Source organism: Schistocerca nitens, chromosome 4 (assembly GCF_023898315.1).
Source record: "Schistocerca nitens isolate TAMUIC-IGC-003100 chromosome 4, iqSchNite1.1, whole genome shotgun sequence".
Taxonomy (NCBI): Eukaryota; Metazoa; Arthropoda; class Insecta; order Orthoptera; family Acrididae; genus Schistocerca; species Schistocerca nitens.
This window is the reverse complement of record NC_064617.1, coordinates 376,765,305-376,774,343: the sequence shown is the minus strand read 5'-3', so window position 1 is coordinate 376,774,343 and position 9,039 is coordinate 376,765,305. Positions and strand designations below refer to the sequence as shown.

Below are 9,039 nucleotides of genomic sequence, written 5' to 3'. Positions count from 1 at the left end.
TTAATGTTTTCAACTATAACACGTATTTTACTCGAATAATTCTCAAAACAGGCCACCGATTAGTTTTTTTGTTCGCATGTGTATGTCTGCCAGTACATTATGATTTCAGAGATCATGTGCGTCGTTTCTCTGTTATGTGGTTACTCTGACCATTGTTCATTGTCATCAGAGCATTACGAAAACGCAATTTATTAAACGATGTAGATGCCTATGGCAGTGTGGAACTAAAAAATTAAAAAAAATTAACCGTCTATATATAGATTAAGGCTCATTTGTAGTTGTTAATGAGTCTACAACTAACGAAAATAAATGTCAGTCATATATTACTCAAACTGCAAGCTGTTGTCGTTCAGGCAGTTTTCAGGTATAACTTGTAATGTCAAATACCTCCGAAAACAAGGAATGAAGTTTGTCTGGCCACAAGTGCCAGATATTGACTTAATAAATGGATAATCTTAATTCCAACCGCAACGGATGATTTGAAATAAGTATTTACAGTGTACGTTTCAGACGGATGAAATTTAAGGTATTACGCGCAACTAAATTTAGAGCTACGCGCGTCGTACTCCATCCTGGTACCTTCCATTATATTTTTAATTTTGATTATGGGTCGTATTGTTTGATTTATTTATCATACGAGGTTTCTTCTTTAATGAGGCTTAGTAAACTACTTAAGAAAATTTTACATCAGTATATTTATCCCTGGGTCGTGGAGGTTTCATTGTGGTTTTGAAATATCGACTGCAAATGGAATGGTAGTTTACGGCTGTGGTGGAAGTATAGTCCAGTTAATGTTTTTTCCATTACCTCCTCCGCATTTTAGAAAATGTACTAATTAGTATGTAATATTTTCATACAAGCCTCTCTGTTCACTAACTTATCACAGAAGAAAAATGGTCATAATAATCACATTTGAATCTGAAAATCGGTCGAAGTATACCTGGTTTACGGTATTCATACACTCACTCATATCAACACTCGAAAAGCCGTGGCACAAGGTAATATTTAATATACCACGTATTATAATATGTGATCAATACGTTTTTATAGCTGAACGCGTAGCTCGCTAGATTCTGTGACAGGAAGATGAGCCATGCCAGGATCGAATCCACGTGCAGGAAGATGAGCCATGCCAGGATCGAATCCACGTGGTTTATTAATGACTGTCGGTGTATTACATTGGCAAGCCTGCATGTGTTTTTAGGCGGTTCTCCATGATGTATAAGGCAAATTCTTGGTTGGTCCTTAATCTCCACCTCTTGGAATACAGAAACAATTGAAATATATGACACTTTAAAGTTTACACAATTCACAGATACATGTACTGCTACATGTTGTTGTTGTTGTTGTGGTCTTCAGTCCTGAGACTGGTTTGATGCAGCTCTCCACGCTACTCTATCCTGTGCAAGCTTCTTCAACTCCCAGTACCTACTGCAACCTACATCCTTCTGAATCTGCTTAGTGTATTCATCTCTTGGTCTCCCTCTACGATTTTTACCCTCCTTGCTGCCCTCCAATGCTAAATTTGTGATCCCTTGATGCCTCAAAACATGCCCTACCAACCGATCCCTTCTTCTAGTCAAGTTGTGCCACAAACTTCTCTTCTCCCCAATCCTATTCAATACCACCTCATTAGTTACGTGATCTACCCACCTTATCTTCAGCATTCTTCTGTAGCACCACATTTCGAAAGCTTCTATTCTCTTCTTGTCCAAACTAGTTATCGTCCATGTTTCACTTCCATACGTGGCTACACTCCATACAAATACTTTCAGAAACGACTTCCTGACACTTAAATCTATACTCGATGTTAACAAATTTCTCTTCTTCAGAAACGATTTCCTTGCCATTGCCAGTCTACATTTTATATCCTCTCTACTACGACCATCATCAGTTATTTTACTCCCCAAATGGCTCTGAGCACTATGGGACTCAACTGCTGTGGTCATAAGTCCCCTAGAACTTAGAACTACTTAAACCTAACTAACCTAAGGACAGCACACAATACCCAGCCATCACGAGGCAGAGAAAATCCCTGACCCCGCCGGGAATCGAACCCGGGAACCCGGGCGTGGGAAGCGAGAACGCTACCGCACGACCACGAGATGCTTTACTCCCCAAATAACAAAACTCCTTTACTACTTTAAGTGTCTCATTTCCTAATCTAATTCCCTCAGCATCACCTGATTTAATTTGACTACATTCCATTATCCTCGTTTTGCTTTTGTTGATGTTCATCTTATATTCTCCTTTCAAGACACTGTCCATTCCGTTCAACTGCTCTTCCAAGTCCTTTGCTGTCTCTGACAGAATTACAATGTCATCGGCGAACCTCAAAGTTTTTACTTCTTCTCCATGAATTTTAATACCTACTCCGAATTTTCTTTTGTTTCCTTTACTGCTTGCTCAATATACAGATTGAATAACATCGGGGAGAGGCTACAACCCTGTCTCACTCCATTCCCAACCACTGCTTCCCTTTCATGCCCCTCGACTCTTATAACTGCCATCTGGTTTCTGTACAAATTGTAAATAGCCTTTCACTCCCTGTATTTTATACCTGCCACCTTCAGAATTTGAAAGAGAGTATTCCAGTTAACATTGTCAAAAGCTTTCTCTAAGTCTACAAATGCTAGAAACGTAGGTTTGCCTTTTCTTAATCTTTCTTCTAAGATAAGTCGTAAGGTTCGTATTGCCTCACGTGTTCCAACATTTCTACGGAATCCAAACTGATCTTCCCCGAGGTCCGCTTCTACTAGTTTTTCCATTCGTCTGTAAAGAATTCGCGTTAGTATTTTGCAGCTGTGACTTATTAAACTGATAGTTCGGTAATTTTCACATCTGTCAACACCTGCTTTCTTTGTGATTGGAATTATTATATTCTTCTTGAAGTCTGAGGGTATTTCGCCTGTCTCATACATCTTGCTCACCAGATGGTAGAGTTTTGTCAGGACTGGCTCTCCCAAGGCCATCAGTACTTCTAATGGTATGTTGTCTACTCCCGGGGCTTTGTTTCGACTCAGGTCTTTCAGTGCTCTGTCAAACTCTTCACGCAGTATCTTATCTCCCATTTCGTCTTCATCTACATCCTCTTCCATTTCCATAATATTGTCCTCAAGTACATCGCCCTTGTATAAACCCTCTATACTCCTTCCATCTTTCTGCTTTCCCTTCTTTGCTTAGAACTGGATTTCCATCTGAGCTCTTGATATTCATACAAGTGGTTCTCTTTTCTCCAAAGGTCTCTTTAATTTTCCTGTAGGCGGTATCTATCTTACCCCTAGTGAGACAAGCCTCTACATCCTTACATTTGTCCTCTAGCCATTCCTGCTTAGCCATTTTGCACTTCCTGTCGATCTCATTTTTGAGACGTTTGTATTCCTTTTTGCCTGCTTCATTTACTGCATTTTCATCAATTAAATTCAATATTTCTTCTGTTACCCAAGGATTTCTACTAGCCCTCGTCTTTTTACCTATTTGATCCTCTGCTGCCTTTACTACTTCATCCCTCAAAGCTACCCATTCTTCTTCTACTGTATTTCTTTCCTCCATTCCTGTCAATTGTTCCCTTATGGTCTCCGTGAAACTCTCTACAACCTCTGGTTCTTTCAGTTTATCCAGGTCCCATCTCCTTAGATTCCTACCTTTCTGCAGTTTCTTCAGTTTCAATCTGCAGTTCATAACCAATAGATTGTGGTCAGAATCCACATCTGCCCCTGGAAATGTCTTACAGTTTAAAACCTGGTTCCTGAATCTCTGTCTTATCATTATATAATCTATCTGATACCTTTTAGTATCTCCAGGATTCTTCCAGGTATACAACCTTCTTTTATGATTCTTGAACCAAGTGTTAGCTATGATTAAGTTATGCTCTGTGCAAAATTCTACAAGGCGGCTTCCTCTTTCATTTCTTCCCCCCGTATCCATATTCAACTACTATGTTTCCTTCTCTCCCTTTTCCTACTGACGAATTCCAGTCACCCATGACTATTAAATTTTCGTCTCCCTTCATACCTGAATAATTTCTTTTATCTCGTCATACATTTCATCAATTTCTTCATCATCTGCAGAGCTAGTTGGCATATAAACTTGTACTACTGTAGTAGGCGTGGGCTTTGTGTCTATCTTGGCCACAATGATGCGTTCACTATGCTGTTTGTAGTAGCTAACCCGCACTCCTATTTTTTTTATTCATTATTAAACCTACTCCTGCATTACCCCTATTTGATTTGTATTTATAACCCTGTAATCACCTGACCAAAAGTCTTGTTCCTCCTGCCACCGAACTTCACTAATTCCCACTATATCTAACTTTAACTTATCCATTTCCCTTTTTAAATTTTCTAACCTACCTGCCCGATTAAGGGATCTGACATTCCACGCTCCGATCCGTAGAACGCCAGTTTTCTTTCTCCTGATAACGACGTCCTCTTGAGTAGTCCCCGCCCGGAGATCCGAATGTGGGACTATTTTACCTCCGGAATATTTTACCCAAGAGGACGCCATCATCATTTAATCATACAGTAAAGCTGCATGTCCTCGGGAAAAATTACGGCTGTAGTTTCCCCTTGCTTTCAGCCGTTCGCAGTACCAGCACAGCAAGGCCGTTTTGGTTAATGTTACAAGGCCAGATCAGTCAATCATCCAGACTGTTGCCCCTGCAACTACTGAAAAGGCTGGTGCCCCTCTTCAGGAACCACATGTTTGTCTGGCCTCTCAACAGATACCCCTCCGTTGTGGTTGCACCTACGGTACGGCCATCTGTATCGCTGAGGCACGCAAGCCTCCCCACCAACGGCAAAGTCCATGGTTCATGGGGGGAGGACTGCTACATGTATACGTCACAAACCATCTAAAGTGCATGGCAGAGGGCACGTCCCGCAGTACTACTTATTAGGGCTTGTAACCGTTCCATTGACACAATGAGCATGGGAAACATGACGTTTTAAATGCCACTGTATGTGCTGTAATTAATCTAACATTGTTCTCACTGTTCCTACGGGAGGGGCCCGTGGACGGTTGTAATATATACCCGAATTCATCAATCATAGCTTGCTCTTGAAACTATGTCATTAGCCTTCCTCAAGATAATCTCCTTCAAGTGTCTGCCAGTTGAATTTCTTCAGCGTCTCTGTTACTCTCTCTCTCTCTCTACACGTATGATATGCACAATATTTGCGGATTTATGAACAGAACTGCCTATCATAGACTGATAATGGTTATCATTTTGTCACGTTACACACGGGACAGTGGGTCTGTTCGTCACTTATTTCGATCTATGGGAGCAATATTTTCATGAAGTAATTTGGGTGTACGACAGCTATCGGTACACGCCTCAATATGAATGACAGTCGCGGTTATTTTTAATCACTTAGCATCATGAGCAACACGAAAGTAATCACACTGGAGACATGTGAACTTTGTTCATTACAATAATGTACTGTTACCTGCCTTTCTTTGTTTTCGTGGTGTCCTGTATGGTATCCCATGCGAGACAGGGACATGGCACGTTTTTTATCTCGTTTAAATTAAATAATAAACTTGTAATTCTCACAGAGTGCAAGTACAGCACAAATTGGACCAAATAAAACTGGCCCGGAAAATATCTATAAGATTGAATCAGAACTGACCCTGGTCAGCGAACAACAAAACTTCCCGTCACAGAAAATGCTGAACACTGTGATTTCGATGCACGGTCGGTTCTGCCGGTGGTTTCTGACTGAAGTGGAATCAGAATATTTGAATCCTTTTTCATTTCTTCGGGTGGCGCCTGGTCCGGACAGTGACGGTACTGAACTCATAGAACGTACGCTATTATGCATCAGAAAATCCCCATCAGCACTGTGGCGTTTGATGGTGTTGTCGAAACTTGCATGTAACTGGTACCTATGGTAGAATCCTTTTCCGTGGCATTTAAGTAATAATGAGTTCTCACTCTATCAAATAGGGGCCTAATATTCATGTTGTTGTTGTTGTGGTCTTCAGTCCTGAGACTGGTTTGATGCAGCTCTCCACGCTACTCTATCCTGTGCAAGCTTCTTCATCTCCCAGTACCTACTGCAACCTACATCCTTCTGAATCTGCTTAGTGTATTCATCTCTTGGTCTCCCTCTACGATTTTTACCCTCCACGCTGCCCTCCAATGCTAAATTTGTGATCCCTTCATGCCTCAAAACATGTCCTACCAACCGGTCCCTTCTTCTAGTCAAGTTGTGCCACAAACTTCTCTTCTCCCCAGTCCTATTCAATACCTCCTCATTAGTTACGTGATCTACCCACCTTATATTCAGCATTCTTCTGTAGCACCACATTTCGAAAGCTTCTATTCTCTTCTTGTCCTAACTAGTTATTGTCCATGTTTCACTTCCATACATGGCTACACTCCATACAAATACTTTCAGAAACGACTTCCTGACACTTAAATCTATACTCGATGTTAACAAATTTCTCTTCTTGAGAAACGCTTTCCTTACCATTGCCAGTCTACATTTTATATCCTCTCTACTTCGACCATCATCGGTTATTTTACTCCCTAAATAGCAAAACTCCTTTACTACTTTAAGTGTCTCATTTCCTAATCTAATTCCCTCAGCATCACCCGACTTAATTTGACAACATTCCATTATCCTTGTTTTGCTTTTGTTGATGTTCATCTTATATCCTCCTTTCAAGACACTGTCCATTCCGTTCAACTGCTCTTCCATGTCCTTTGCTGTCTCTGACAGAATTACAATGTCATCGGCGAACCTCAAAGTTTTTATTTCTTCTCCATGAATTTTAATACCTACTCCGAATTTTTCTTTTGTTTCCTTTACTGCTTGCTCAATATAAAGATTGAATAACATCGGGGAGAGGCTACAACCCTGTCTCACTCCTTTCCCAACCACTGCTTCCCTTTCATGCCCCTCGACTCTTATAACTGCCATCTGGTTTCTGTACAAATTGTAAATAGCCTTTCGCTCCCTGTATCTCCGAATATACACAACGTTAATTGACTAAACTGTCTATCTGAAGCCCTAAATGTATGTCTGACTGCGGTTTAAATAAAGCTCTTCTCTTCCATACGTAAATCTAAAGAATTTCTATATTTTCCAAGAACTAGTTATATGATCTTAAATTCACGTAATATTCTTCATATCAATAAAAATCCTGTTGTGCATCTAACAGACTGAAAATCTAGAGAATCATACTTTCTCAAAACAGCAATGAAAACGACGAAGAACTGGAATAACATATTCCCACTTATATTCTTGAAAATAAACATTAAAAGCACTGCGCCTTGAAATCCGCAGATAACTGTTACATATTTCATTCAATCTTAACAATAAGTTCATTCAAATAACCTGGCCTGGTGCAATTAATATCATTCATCATTTCTGTAATCATACAAAGCTAAATCATACATAGCTAAAATCAAATCTTAATTTAACGACAGTGGCGGTTGCTGTGTAAGAGCGCAAGAGCACGTGAACATCCTAACTTTTGACACCTTGCGGATTTATTGGTTATTTTTCTTTGAATGCTGTTAAATGAAACATGAATGCCGTAATCTGAAGTACATGACACTAAATCTGCCGCGATATGTATTGTTATTCCTCCAGACTCCGTGAAACTTGGCATCAGGGTCCTGAGCACATCTTGAACTGTGTATGTTTCAAGGAGCTTTTGTCTTACGGGTCAAATACATACGGATTTGATAAGCAATGTGCGCGCTACATGGCATGCACAGCTAGCCTTTACCACTTAACTACAAGTTTACGTCAGTGCCACCAGGTGCTGCAGCAAACTGTTATCCCTGTTCACTTGGTATAAATCTCACTAGACTGCAGCACACTCCTCAGATATGCAATTTTACTCAGTATTTAGTAATATTAGATCGGACGTCAGTGTATGTTATAGATATACTAATAGAAAAACTTATTTTATGGGTTTCTGAATAAGTTAATAGTATATTAAGTTTTCGATTTTATCGTACAGTAATACATTTGAGTCGCTGAGAACTATAAAGGCCTAAAGCACGTCATCATCATCAGTTGTGAGATTGTAGTATTTATTCATGCTTAGCTGGCTGCTGTGGCCGAGCGGTTCTAGGCACTTCTGTCCGGAACCTTGCTGCTGCTACGGTCGCAGGTTCGAATCCTGCCTCGGGCGTGGATGTGTGTGATGTCCTTAGGTTAGTTAGGTTTCAGTAGTTCTAAGTCTACGGGACTAATGACCTCAGATGTTAAGTCCCATAGTGCTTAGAGCCATTTAAGCAATTTTTATTCATACTTTATGTTATGGTGAGTCAGTTTCATCTGTACAGCAGGCCTCCATTTTATATAAGAACTTTCACGAAAACCTGTCTCACTGGTTTCTTTGATATTGACTTAAATGTGGGATCGACGACGGTGTACTATAGGCCTTTAGGGTTCTCAGCGCCTCATTTGCATTATAATGAAGCGACCATGTTGGTATACATTACTACTTGAATTTAATCATTTCCAGAAACGGCAGTGTGTGTTTGGAGTTGGTTGTTTACTGCGTGGGGATCGGCTTCCATGTGCAGTGTCAAGATGAGCTCTGTTCCGTCTATTTTAAAGGCTAACAGAAAAGTAAAGTGCCAGGAAAAGTTAGCTGCAAAGGAACGTAGACCTTCCAGACCACAATCGTAGAATGAGAAAGTGACGAAGTTAAATAAGTGTGGCAACAAGCGACCATTTGACAAAGAACTTTACAAGTAGCGTAAGTTGTTGTCCGGAAGTTAATTTGTGGACTAATAAACGTGTTAGGGATCTCGTACATTAGTTCGAAAAAATAAAAAGGCCACGAAAACTCCCATTTACATAAAAATGCGAAACGGGAGTATCGAAAGCTTGTATATTATTTATTTCTTGCCCTAAACTATATTTAATTACGTACAAAACAACAAAATTCGACAAAAACTGTTTTTCCTTTGTGAGTTAAGTTGTGCATATTATTATTATTATTGTCAGAGGCTGTAATTATATAAACTTGTTGATAAGCATAACTGTTATACAGCAGATGCTATTAAATTTA

The 9,039-nt window shown here is 40.0% G+C and overlaps 1 long non-coding RNA gene across 1 annotated transcript in view; it reads left to right on the top strand.

The window, feature by feature from the left end:
* Positions 1-9,039, top strand: part of LOC126253536 (uncharacterized) — a 59,138-nt gene that overhangs the window by 34,575 nt on the left and 15,524 nt on the right. The window lies entirely within an intron of this gene.